Source organism: Clarias gariepinus, chromosome 26 (genome assembly GCF_024256425.1).
Source record: "Clarias gariepinus isolate MV-2021 ecotype Netherlands chromosome 26, CGAR_prim_01v2, whole genome shotgun sequence".
NCBI classification, from domain to species: domain Eukaryota; kingdom Metazoa; phylum Chordata; class Actinopteri; order Siluriformes; family Clariidae; genus Clarias; species Clarias gariepinus.
Genome location: NC_071125.1, coordinates 16,498,361 through 16,511,042, shown reverse-complemented (window position 1 = coordinate 16,511,042; position 12,682 = coordinate 16,498,361). Strand labels below are relative to the sequence as shown.

The 12,682-nt window shown below is 44.4% G+C and overlaps 2 non-coding genes across 2 annotated transcripts; one reads left to right on the top strand and one right to left on the bottom strand.

Moving 5' to 3' along the window:
• Positions 1-567: 567 nt before the first annotated feature.
• Positions 568-777, bottom strand: LOC128514539 (small nucleolar RNA U3). Its single transcript, XR_008356497.1, has one exon. It is a non-coding gene; the product is annotated as a small nucleolar RNA U3 (small nucleolar RNA).
• Positions 778-2,183: 1,406 nt separating this feature from the next.
• Positions 2,184-2,396, top strand: LOC128514574 (small nucleolar RNA U3). Its single transcript, XR_008356525.1, has one exon. It is a non-coding gene; the product is annotated as a small nucleolar RNA U3 (small nucleolar RNA).
• The last annotated feature ends 10,286 nt before the right edge of the window (positions 2,397-12,682 follow it).

Below are 12,682 nucleotides of genomic sequence, written 5' to 3'. Positions count from 1 at the left end.
AGCCTGCCTCTGGAGGTCGCGTTGATGCAGATGGTGTCCATTCCACCTCGCTGTGAGAACCTGGTGGAGCTATTGCAATGGTTTAAGGTGTCTGTTTGCTTCATCTTGGTTCTGGAGCGACCCAGTCCTTACATGGACCTGCATGAGTTCTGCACTCGTATCAACAGCCCACTGTCTGAACCGCTGGTTTGACACATCACAAGTGCTTCGAAATTTGTGTCATTGGACAGATCCTTACACTGTTTACTAATTTCCTAACTAAGTTCCATCAGTTAAAAGCTGTTAGGAAGCACAACTGTTTTGTGGGGAAGTTCCTTTAACCAATATTTTCTAAGTAGGATATAGGAAATTTAATTTTCTTTAGTAATTTAGTCTTACATTTAAACATATTACACTTGCATCCTGTCATATTTACATTTTCTAACAAACAAAACAGATGTCAAATTTTAATACTTCAGTTATCAGATTTCATATCAATTTTGTTTTATTCTTTTGCTTATCTCAAGCAAAATTTCTGAACAAAACAAAGCTAATCTTCAAACCCATTTTTCAAAAGAAGTTGTCAAAATCACTCTGATCATGTACTTTTCTTTTGATGTCTTTCAAAGACATGATGCTCATCAACAACTATAACTTATGCATAACACACTCACTATAATTTGATTCATACTCAGAAAAGTACATCATAACTCACCATTGTGATTAGGGAGACGTAACACTTTCCAATCACATTTCCTAGTTAGAAACTTTAGAAATGATCCCTGAAAATATAGTCTTACCTTCTTCTTCCCTCAGACAATCATTGACCCCAAATAACACAGAATTCATGAAAATGGTAGATGTTAGCCTCTACATTAAACAAAAACACTTACTCAGCAATTCACGAGCAAGTAATCTGTAAAACAATTACAGTAATAATTTTTTCATACATCTTGTAAACTAATAAAGTATTTTTGTTCTACGTGTTTCAATATGGTACATTTCATAATAGTATTAGTTTTTGTTTAAAAAACTAGTGAACATTTAATTTCCATAGTATGAAAATTTCACAGCAGCAGCAAGTACAGTATGTGAGGTGCTTACGATACCAGGATAAGGCACTGAGAAGTTACATCTGCGTTGGTGCCATTGCAGGATGTCCTAAATGGTGGAATTTTGTCAAAGGAAAGCAGACAGTACACTTTATAAGTGCCCTGCATAGCCACCAAGGCAGACATCACTTTCCTATTATTATTATTATTATTATATGGGACATGTGCTCCCTGAAAAGTGAGCGAAGCAAAAATCTCTGTTTCATCATTACATGGAAATGCTGCTTTGAGACAGTGACAATTGTTAAAAGCACTGTACAAATAAAATTTTATTGAATTGAAATTAAAATATCTTTAGGTCAAGACTCATTGGCAGTTATTACAAACACTAGACTGGAGATGTGGCTGGCAAGGGTGGCACAACCAAGTATTAGGTTTAGGGGCAATTACTTTTTCACATAGAGGTCGGCAGGTTTGGAATATTTTTCATTAAAAAATGAAATCATCATTTAAATACTGTATTTCATGTCAGATTTCATTCAATATATTTAGAATTAATTAAATATTCTTAGATTTCATTTAGTTTTCTTATGAATAATTGCCTTAACCCCATGCCATATAGACACAGTGTATTCCTGAAAAAGTAGTTGAGTAAAAGCACTAAATACTCGGCCCAAGTACAAATCCTCTAAAATAATACTTACTAATAATAGTATACTTTTTGTTTTTAGTGTAGTTTAGGTGAATTGCTGTGTTTTGGTATAATCTTATTATTTGGTAATATCATTTTCATGATTTATGTGTTATTTGGGGTCCTTAAGTGTTCCAGGATTAAAAGAAAAAGTGTATTTCTAGGGAAAATGTTTACTTAAAGATATATAATCTTATATAATCTCTCTGTGTTTGTGACAGTAGGAACTTTGTGGGACTAACTAAAAGTGCATGTTATGCAACAGTGTTTTGCAAAATGTTTAGTGATGCTTGATTCAAAGTACAAATCATCTAAAATAATGCTTAGATGCAGTAAGGTTAGTTTGTATTTTTAGCATAGTTCATGTGGATTTCTGTATAGTTAAGTATAGAAGCTAAAACCTACCATTTTCATGATTTTTGTGTTATTTGGGGTCAGTGAGTGTCTGAGGGTGAAAAGGTAAGACTATACTTTCCGGGATCATTTCTATAGTTTCTAACTAGGAAATGTGATTGGAAAGTGTTACATCTCTCTAATCACGATGACGAGTTAGGATGTACTTTTCTGAGCATGAGTCAGATTATAGCTTTGTGCTTCATGCTTGAGCTATAATTGTTGGTGAGTGTTCTCTGTCTTTAAAAGACATCAGAAGAAAAGTACGTGATCAGAGTGATTTTGTCTATTTTCTTTTTAAAACAAGTTTTTTTTTTTTTTTTTTTTTCCCCGGCCTGTCAGTATCACAGATAACACATAGCAGAGAGTATGTGTAGCTGTTCTATCATCATTCACAGCCATTTTTTTTTTTTTTTTTTTTTTTTAAATATTTATTTATTTATTTATTTATTTAGTTTGTTTCCCATATTATAACAGACAAGACCGGGGACCAAAAAAAAGAGAAGAGAGAGTTAAAAAAAAAAAAAAAAAAAAAAAAAAAAAGGGGGGGGGGAAGGAGAGAAAAAAAAAAAAAAAAAAGAAAGGGGGGGGGAGGGAGGGAAAAAAAAAAAAAAAAAAAAAAAAAAAGGGTGGGGGGGTGAGAGGGGGGAGAGAATATAGTCAAAACTCGCTTCCGCACCTGCCGAAGAAAAAGAGAAAAAACAACAGCAGAAAAACCGCAGCCACAACCAACACCTGCACGACTCGCGGCAAACCACAAGTCCCTAAATCTGTTGAGCCGCGCACATAAAATATTTTGAAATAAACATTTTGTTTTGAAGCAACAGCAAAGACAGTGTGTGTGTGAGCACCTGTTTGTACACCAGTGTGAACGTTTGTGTGCACACCTGTGTGTGTGAGCGCGCTTGTTTTCATAGGGTTCCTCCATGTAAATGTTTAATAGTGTGTGTGGGGGACCACAGTCCCATCCCGCGAGGCATGGAGCAGATACGGCGGAGACACGGGTCCCAGACATCCAGAGGCCCCCCAGAGCACAGGAGTCTCAGGAAAACCACCGCAGGGACAGCCCCCCCCACCCCGAAAGGGGCAGCGGAGAGCCCAGAGGGGGGTCATCTAGCAGCCCCAGTGCAGACGCCCCAGAGTGCCGTGGTGACAGGACCGCAGGCTCCGCCGGTGGTCATCCACTCCGAGGCAGTCCGGTTCCTGGGTTCAGAGCTCCCAGGGCCCCCCCCATCCACAAGCTGGTGCCTCGCCAAGCCAGGAGAGCCAGATCCCGCCCAGCGACCGCCGCGAGTGAGCCAGCGCTCACCCGGGCGCCCCGCCCCGAAGCGAGAAACCAACAACCCACCAGCGGCCGGGGGCACCCCACAGCTGTGTGTGGTGGCAGAGCAGGGGGGGCCTGGGATGTTGAGAGAGGTGGAGTCTAGGACCTGACCTGACACCTAAACGTAGACAGCCAGACACACACATACACAAACATATATTCCCACCCTCATACATACAAACAAATATTCACACACTCACACATGTAGACACACAAAAATAGACAATATACACACTCACACTCCCCATATACCCACTTCCCTCCGCCGTGGGGACAGAAAGACCCCCCCGGTCCCCGCAGCAGCGGAAAGGACCACCAGCCCAGACCCCGACCGAACGGCCAGCTCCTCCTCTCAGCCCCCGGCCCTGGACCGCGGATAGAGAACGGGGGTGTAGAAAAAAGGAAGACCCCTGCTTCGCTCCTCCCGCTCTAATGTAGTGTTGGTGTGTGTTGTTCTAAAGTGCTTTAAAACAAGGGAGGGGCAAGACACTAACCACCCTCCGGCAGCTCGTGTCAGCTCTGCCCCTCACAAGAACCCTAAATGTCTACGTGCCACTTAAAATTGGGAAGTGGGCACTGGCACCAGAGGTAAGGCTGATTAAACAGCCCGCCCTCTGGACGCCATTCAGTGTGCCCACCCCCAAGGCCCTATATGTATGTGTAACATGACAGTAAGTAATGAGAGTGTCTAAAATGTGATATAAAATTGAGATGCAGGTGGTCACAAGGAGACAGGAAAGGAAAACCTCCCCTGCATCCCAGCAACACCCCCGCACCCCAAAGCCCTACCTGTATGGTGTTATGATGGAGCGGGAAGAGGGAAGCATCGGGGATGGGGAGAAAATAATCAGAGGAGGCAAGTACCCCCCCCTTGGGACCAGCTCCCCTACTGACCCCCATAGGCACCCCCGTTGCCCCAAAAAAAAAAAAAAAAAAAAAAACCCGCCCAGGGGCGGGGGCCCAGGCCCATCCAAACCAGGGCCCATGGCAGCGGCCCCACCGGCCACCGCAGAGCCCGGGGGAGCCCACCAGGCCCCACAACAGAGGGGAAGAAGAAGGAAACAAAAAAAAATAAAAAAATTAATTAATAAATAAAAAAATAAAATAAAAAATAAAAAATAAAAAAATTACTCCCACCCCCACATTCAGTCGACTCCCAGACTACATAGAACAATAGACACCCAAGTTAGGCCCGTCCTCCTCCTGTAATGGACCCCCCCTGCAAAGAGGACACTTGCAGATGGTAAAAACACACCCACCAGCTGAAGAGGCCCCCCAGCTCCACCGATGCGTCGAAGGTTCCCGCCCAGGGCCGGGCACCAGGGCAAGCACCAACCCACACCACGGCAGCACACCAGCCAGGACCCAGGCCCCCCAGGCCCAGCCGGAACCCCAGCCCAGAGGAAGAGCGCACCCAGGACCCCAAACCCCCCCCGGACCTATCTCGGAGCAGTATGGCCGCCAGGCCGGCAACCTACGTCCGCCGACACGGCCCTCCCCAGCAGCGCCGCGTGCAGACGGTAGGGGGGGGAAGACAAAAAAGAAATAAAAATAAAATTATCGTAAATAAATAAATAAATTAAAAAAAAAAAAAAAAAAAAAAAAAAAAAAACACCGCCCAGGAGCCACCCGCGCCCCCTCCAGGCCAGGACCGCAGCCCCAGCGCCGGACCCCCCAAGAAACCCACCCCGCAAGAACGCCTAGACGCCCCAGGCCAGCATGCCCCCCGCCGCACCAGCAACCAGGACCAAACCGAACAGAACTGCGGCCCCCAGCCACACTAGGTAATGGAGCCGATCAAAGGAGCCCAGAGAGATTGACCTAATGTGGCAGCAGACGCCGTGTCAAGACTAATATAGTCTAACAAACGATCTCTATATTGGTTGATATTAAGATTATTTCTATTTTTCCAGTTCATGAGGACAGTCTTCTTAGCAATGCATAAGGCGGTGAAAGCCATGTGGATTGTGTTGACCTCTGTAGTGACACCCTCTAGGTCACCCAACAAGCAAACTGAAGGAGAGGCTAGAATGGAACATTTAAGACACTTTGATAAGTCTTCACAAATCTCATACCAGAATTTCTGAACAGGTGGACAGAACCATAGAGCATGTATGTAATTGTCAGGTGTGTTGTTTTGGCAGTATGAGCAGTTGTTAGAAGCTGTAAGACCCATCCGGAACATCCGATGACCTGTGTAGTGCACTCTATGCAGAATTTTGTATTGTATTAATTGTAAACTGGGATTTCTAATCAGTTCAAAAGGTTTTAAACATATCTGAGACCAGAAATTGTGGTCCCAGCTGACTGATAAATCTGCCTCCCATTTTGCAATAGGAATCGATACTGATTCATCTATTTTGGATAGTGTCCTGTATATTTTAGATAATAATTTGGGGGTCCTGAGGTCAAGGAATTCTGCCACTCTTGGTGGCATTTGTAATTTGATATGATCGGAATTAAATTTCTTTCTTATTATAGATTTAACTTGTTGATATTCTAAAAATCTATTCTTGTTAATCCCATATTGATTGACCAATATATCAAAAGGAATAAAATCTGACCCTTCGAATATATGTTCCAAATATTTAATACCTTTACCACCCCAGTCCCTGAAGTTTATCATATTATTGTTTTGTACTATGTCAGGGTTGTTCCATATGGGAGTGCGTTTGCATGGGATTAGTGAAGACTCAGTCATTTTAAGAAACTCCCACCATGCTGTCAGAGAGGAGCTGATACTGATACTTTTGAAGCAAACATGTCGTTTAATGTTTGAGCTAATGAATGGTAGATCTGAAATCTCTATATTATTGCATAGTGCCTGTTCTACATCTAGCCAAGACTCATCTAAAAGGGTGTGTTTTAACCACCCTGATATGTGTTGAAGCCTGTTGGCTAAGAAATAGTGGTGAAAGTTCGGCAGATCTAGACCTCCTTTGTCCTTGGTCTTTTGTAGTGTTTTTAAGCTAATACGCGGGGGTTTACCTTTCCAAAGGAATTTAGAGATGGAGGAGTCTAGAGATCTAAACCAGTCAGTTGACGGTTTGCTTGGGATCATTGCAAATAGGTAATTAATTCTTGGCAAAACCATCATTTTTATTGAAGCTACCCTTCCCATGAGTGATATGGGTAGAGACTTCCATCTGGTTAGATCATCTTCTATCGTCTTTAACAGTGGGATGTGGTTTAATTTTGTTAAATCTGCGAGCCTAGGTGAGACATTAATACCTAAATACTTAATATTTCCAGATTGTAGTGGAGTGGAGGAGGAGGACTGAAAGGAGCAGTTAATCAGAAGAACAGTAGATTTTAACCAGTTTATTGAATAATCTGAGATTCTTGAGAAAGAGTTTATTAATGTAATTACCTCAGAGAGAGTGGTTTGTGAATGCTGGAGAAAAAGTAACACATCATCTGCGTAAAGACTAACTTTATGTTCTATATTCTTGCATTTAATGCCTTTAATCGCTATAGTCTGTCTAATAGCTGCTGCTAATGGTTCAATAAAAATTGCAAAAAGTGAAGGGGAGAGAGGGCATCCCTGCCTGGTGCCCCTCTTAAGATGGAAGCTGGAGGATGTTTGGTCATTTGTCCTGACACATGCTGTTGGAGAATTATATAATATTTTTAACCAGTTTATGAAGGAGTTTCCAAAACCAAATTTGTGTAAGGTTGCAAATAAAAAATTCCAATTAACCCTATCAAAAGCCTTTTCTGCATCTAGAGACAATATTGTAATTTGAAGGTTTTTATTACATGAATAGTCTATCAGGTTAAGTAATCTGCGCGTATTTGTTGAGGAGTGCCTTCCTTTTATGAAACCAGTTTGGTCTGGATGGATTATGAGAGGGGTTACCTTCTCTATTCTTTTTGAGAGCGCTTTGCAGATTATTTTAATGTCAACATTAATAAGTGATATTGGACGGTAGCTGTTAGGCAGTACCGGATCTTTACCTGGTTTTAGTAAGAGACTAATGTTAGCAGAATTCATATTTGGCGGGAGTCTACCATTTTCCTTAGATTCCTGCAACATTCTGTTGAATGTTGGTGCCAGAATTGTCCAGAATTCTTTATAGAATTCCGCTGGGAAGCCGTCTGGACCTGGAGCCTTTTTATTGGGCATACTGTTCAAGGCTTCCTGGAGTTCATCTGATGTCAGTGGAGAATCCAATGCCATCGCTTGGTTGTCTGATAATTTCGGAAGAGTTATATGATCAAGAAACTGGTCAACTTCTTCTTTAGACGGGTTCATCTGTGGTGAATAAAGAGATTCATAAAAGTCCCTGAAAGTATTGTTTATTCTTTCAGGGTCATATACTGTGTCCCCAGTTGAGTTTTTAACAGCATATATAGTTGTTTTTTCTTTATTTATTTTTAACTGGTTAGCTAGGAATTTACCAGATTTGTTACCATATTCAAAGTTTTGCCAGCGGAGTCTTTGTGCTAAGAACTGAGTATTTTTATCAATAATTTCATTTAATTCTAGTTTTGCTTTACATATTTTCTTCAATATTTCCTTCTCTTGAGAGGATACATAAGCTTCTTCTAGAGATTTGATTGTTTCTTCTAATTCCTGAATATATTTATTCTCCCTTTTCTTTTTATGTGATGAGAATGAGATTATTCTACCTCTCATCACAGCTTTGCCTGCTTCCCAGAGAACAGATGCTGAAGTTCCAGGCTGGTCGTTATAGTCTAGATATAAAGCCCATTCTTTCTTAAAATAATTAATAAAATCTTCATCTTTAAGCAATGATGTATTAAATCTCCAGTTTTTACTTGGTGGAGTGTCCTTCTTGTTTTTTAAAGTTAAAGATACAGGAGCATGGTCGCTGACAGCTATGGTGTGTATTTCTGTGTCTGAAATGTCACTCAGCAGTGAGCTGCTGACTAAAAAATAATCCAGACGAGAGTGACTGTGATGGACTTTTGAAAAAAAAGTATATTCTCTACAGTTGGGGTGAAGAGATCGCCATGCATCGCAAAGTCCGTAGTCGCTCATGTACTGTTTAACTATATTAGTGGATTCCCAATTACGCTGAGTTCCAGCTGTGCTGAGCCTGTCCCTTTCTTTATTTAGTCCAAAGTTGAAGTCTCCACCAAGAATCAGTGTACAGTCTAGATGTTCAGAAAGTGCAGTAAAAAAAGTGTGGAAAAAGGAGGGGTCATCAACATTTGGACCATATATACTGGCAATACAAAACTTTTTATTAAATATAGATAATTTAGTGATTAGATATCTACCCTCCGGGTCTATAACTGTGTTGAGTACTGTAAATGTAACATTTTTATGTAATAAAATTGCTACCCCCCTTTGCCTAGAGTTATAGCAGGCTGCGAACACATTAGGGAACTCAGCTGTTTTAAGTTCATCTATAGCTGTGGCAGGTCTATGAGTCTCTTGTAATAAAACAACGTCTGCTTGTAGTCTTTTAAGTTGGTAGAGTATTTTTAATCTCTTCTCTCTGGAGCCAGCTCCATTCACATTCCATGTGACAAGCCTTAGTGCACCCATGGATGTGTGTGTGTAGCTAGTATTGCCTGCTGTGTGTGAAGCTTAGATGAATGAAATATGAGCGAGCGTGTGTGTGTGTGTGTGTGTGTGTGTGTGTGAATACAGTATGTCCTGTATGTCTGTGTGCGCTAAGAGTACGGTGTGGTAGTATTGACGCTGAGTGAATGTATATTTGGTCGTGCCGCGCTGATGTGTAAAGATATAAAGTGCTGTGTGTGCGTGTGTGTGTAAATAAGGCGGGTGATCAGTACAGTGAGAGAGGTTAGTATTAAGAAAGACAGCAGAAGAGGGAAAGAAGAAAACAGGAGGGGATGCATGAAAAATACTAAAAAAAAAAAAAAAAAAAATAAAAAGAATAAGAAACTTGACAGAAAGAAAAACATTTATATAACCACATTTAAACGCTGTAGAGACTGACGGTATCGTGGTAACATATCAAATTCGATTACTAGAAGAAAAACGAAGAAATATAAGAAATAAAGCGGATTCTTATCTGGAATGGTGTTAGTAAAGCCAGGGAGTTGTACTGGAGTCGCGGTAGAGCTGGCCGTTCACGTAGAGACGATCCACGGCGATGACCGCTCGGGAGCCCTTCTGGATTAGAGAGCGTCGAATTGGAAACAGAATTTTGCGCCGTTCCAGGATCTCTTTGGGAAACTGGTCGTTTACGCTAAAGTCCGTTCCTTTTAGCTCCCTGCCGCGACTTTTCACCTGCTCTTTCTGTTTGAAGAATCCAAATTTGGCCACGATAGGACGCGGCCTCGGAGCTCCAGGTCTCTTCGCACCCAGCCGATGGACTCTTTCGAGGGTGATGTTTTCCACGGTGTCTTCCGGAAGCTTCAGATACGTTTTCATGAAGGTTTTAATCGTAGCCTCTGCGTTTTCTTCGGCAGATTCCGGGATACCGGAAAACACCAAGTTTTAATAACAATGTTTTCAATAGTTTGTTGTGAAACGTGATACTATTTCATGTATAAAACTCTTCATTTATGATGTTTGTTGAGTAAAAATAAAGGTGAACTAGTGTGTTTAATGGGTCTGACTAAAGGTCTGACAAATTGTGAATAAAATGATTTCCAATTGGTTCCCTACACTATGTAATATGAGAATGATGTGAAATACTGTAATGGAACATATTGTGGCATGGGCGGGGTTTCGATTGGGAACCGTCATGCTTTGCGGGATGGGTTGTTATGTTGTTATGTGGGGAAAGGTGTTTGGGGTTAGTGGCTTCGGCCAGGTTGTGTGTGTGGGTTAGAAGTGTGTCTTGTGTTTTGTGTGACTTGTAGATTGTTAATGTGCCGTTTATGTAAAAGAGCGATTAAAATACTCCCAGTCATTTGCATTGGGCAGCAAGGAAGCTAACTCGCCTCGTCACGTTCCTACGTAGCGCTGAAAAACGCTACAATTGGTGTCAGAAGTGGGATGATGAGTCGTGGGTTAGAACGCACCCCGGAGGAAATCCAGAGAATTCAAATAGGCTGCCGAGTAGCAGAGCAGCTGAGGAGGAAGAAAACCCTCCCTTTTTGCCCAGCGCGGGCAAAGAGCGGCGACCGGAGCGGAGCGGCGAGCCTATTTGCCAAGGAGCTGCCTCTGAGCCACTGGGGGCGTTCGCCATGGACTTGAGGTCTCTCGCGCGCAGAGGCTACCTGGAGTTCGGGCCCGTCCAGCAGGAGGAGCTAGCGCGGTGTGTGTTTCTGCGGGGAGTCCGGCCGTGGCGGCTTCGCGAGCACATCCGGTTAGCGGCACCGGCTTCCCTGGCTGAGGTGCTGCGCGAGGCGGAGAGCGCCGAACCCATCATGGCAGAGCGCCACGGCGAAAGAGCCGAGCGACCTCCCGTGGCTCAGGGCCGCTCGGTAGGTGAACCTAGCCGGGGACAGGGCTACCCAGCATGGCTAGGCCTCGACCCCGCTTCCGAGATTCCGCGACGACGCCGAGGCCAGGGACCGCCGGATTACCGCTGCAATGCTCTCAGGTCTGAGGACAACGTACCCCAGCAGCCGTTAAACTAGCTTTGGGGGGCGCCGAGGGGAAGCCGCCTCCCACAGCCTTCTTTGTTTCCCCAACTGCCGGGAAACAACTTCCGGTCAGGACGTGTAGGAAATTGCGCGGGGGTCTACATTAACTGTGGCCTGGACAACATGTCGCTACGGGCACTCATGGACACCGGCTCTACAGTTTCGCTGCTGCGCTGTGGAGTACTAGGACAAGGCAATCGCGGTTGTATGCTGCCGGCCCCAGCCATGAACATTCGCACCGTGTCTGAGAGCTATTTGGAGATACGGGTTTGTCGCACAGTGCGAATACAAGTAGGTGCACTCTTTTTCATCCATTCTTTGTGGCCGACATTGAGGATGATTGTATCTTGGGGTTGGATATTTTGGAAAGGTGGGGTGCAGTACTGAACCTCGATGACGGAACGTTGCGTGGGAGCTTCGGGTTAGCCAGGTTGCTAGTGCCCAAAGCGCAGCCGGACATGTTAGTAGAGCGCACCAGGGGGTCGGAACTTCCGGTGGCAGACCGAACGAGAATAATGGCCGAGCTTATGCAGCGTAGGGCTCAGTCAGACACAGACCGACACAGTGAAGTCCCTTTTACATGAGTTCGCGGACATTTTCGCGGTAGATGAGCGCGAGTGCACACATACTAATTTGGTGCAGCACACGATTGATACGGGTAACGCAGCTACAGTTCAGTTACATTCGAGACGCCTTCCCTTAGCTAAACGAGCTATCGCCGAGCAGAAGCTGCGTGAGATGGCCGACTCGGGCGTCATAGAGCCAGCGTCCGGACCATGGTCTTCACCCGTTGTATTGGTGCGTAAAAAGGACGAATCGTGGCGGTTTTGTGTTGATTTCCGGCGGTTGAACAAGGTGACGCGCAAAGATTCCCATCCGTTGCCGCGAATAGATAATGCGCTGGAACACGTTGTGGGCTCGGCGTGGTTTAGCTCGTTAGATCTGCGAAGCGGGTATTGTCAAGTAGAGCTCGCTCCGGAAGCGCGACCTAAAACCGTGTTCTCGATCGGGCAAGGGCTATGGCAGTTCCGGCGCATGCCGTTCGGCCTGTGTAACGCTCCAGCTACGTTCGAACGGCTGATGGAGAAGGTGTTAGCCGATATTCCTCGCAACCGTTGTGTCGTCTACCTGGACGATTTACTGGTGCACGGCAGGGAGTTTGAGGTCGCGCTAGCTAACCTACGGGAAGTATTTTTGGCTATCCGGCAGGCGAATTTGCGGCTCAACCCCAAAAAGTGTCAGCGGAGAGAGTTTTTTTAGGACATGTAATTAGTGCTAGAGGGATTGCCACCGATCCAGCTAAAATTGCGGCGGTACAGAATTGGCCCGAACCGCTAAATGTGTCCCAGCTACGCACCTTCCTCGGGTTAGCTTCTTACTATCGCCAGTTCGTGAAGGATTTTGCCACGATCGCCAGTCCGCTGCACGGCCTCACGAAAAAGAATCAGCCGTTTCGCTGGGACAGGGTGCACGCGCGTGCTTTCACTCAGTTACGGGAAGCTCTGGTCACGTCGCCTGTTCTCAGATATCTGGACGCGTCTCGTACGTTTATCCTCGACACAGACGCAAGCGATGTAGGGCTGGGGGCTGTCCTGTCTCAGGTTTCCGAGGGTAAAGAGCGCGCTATCGCCTACTTCAGCCGCGCATTGTCTGGACCGGAGAAAAATTACTGCGTCACGCGGCGCGAGCTGTTAGCGGTCGTCGCGG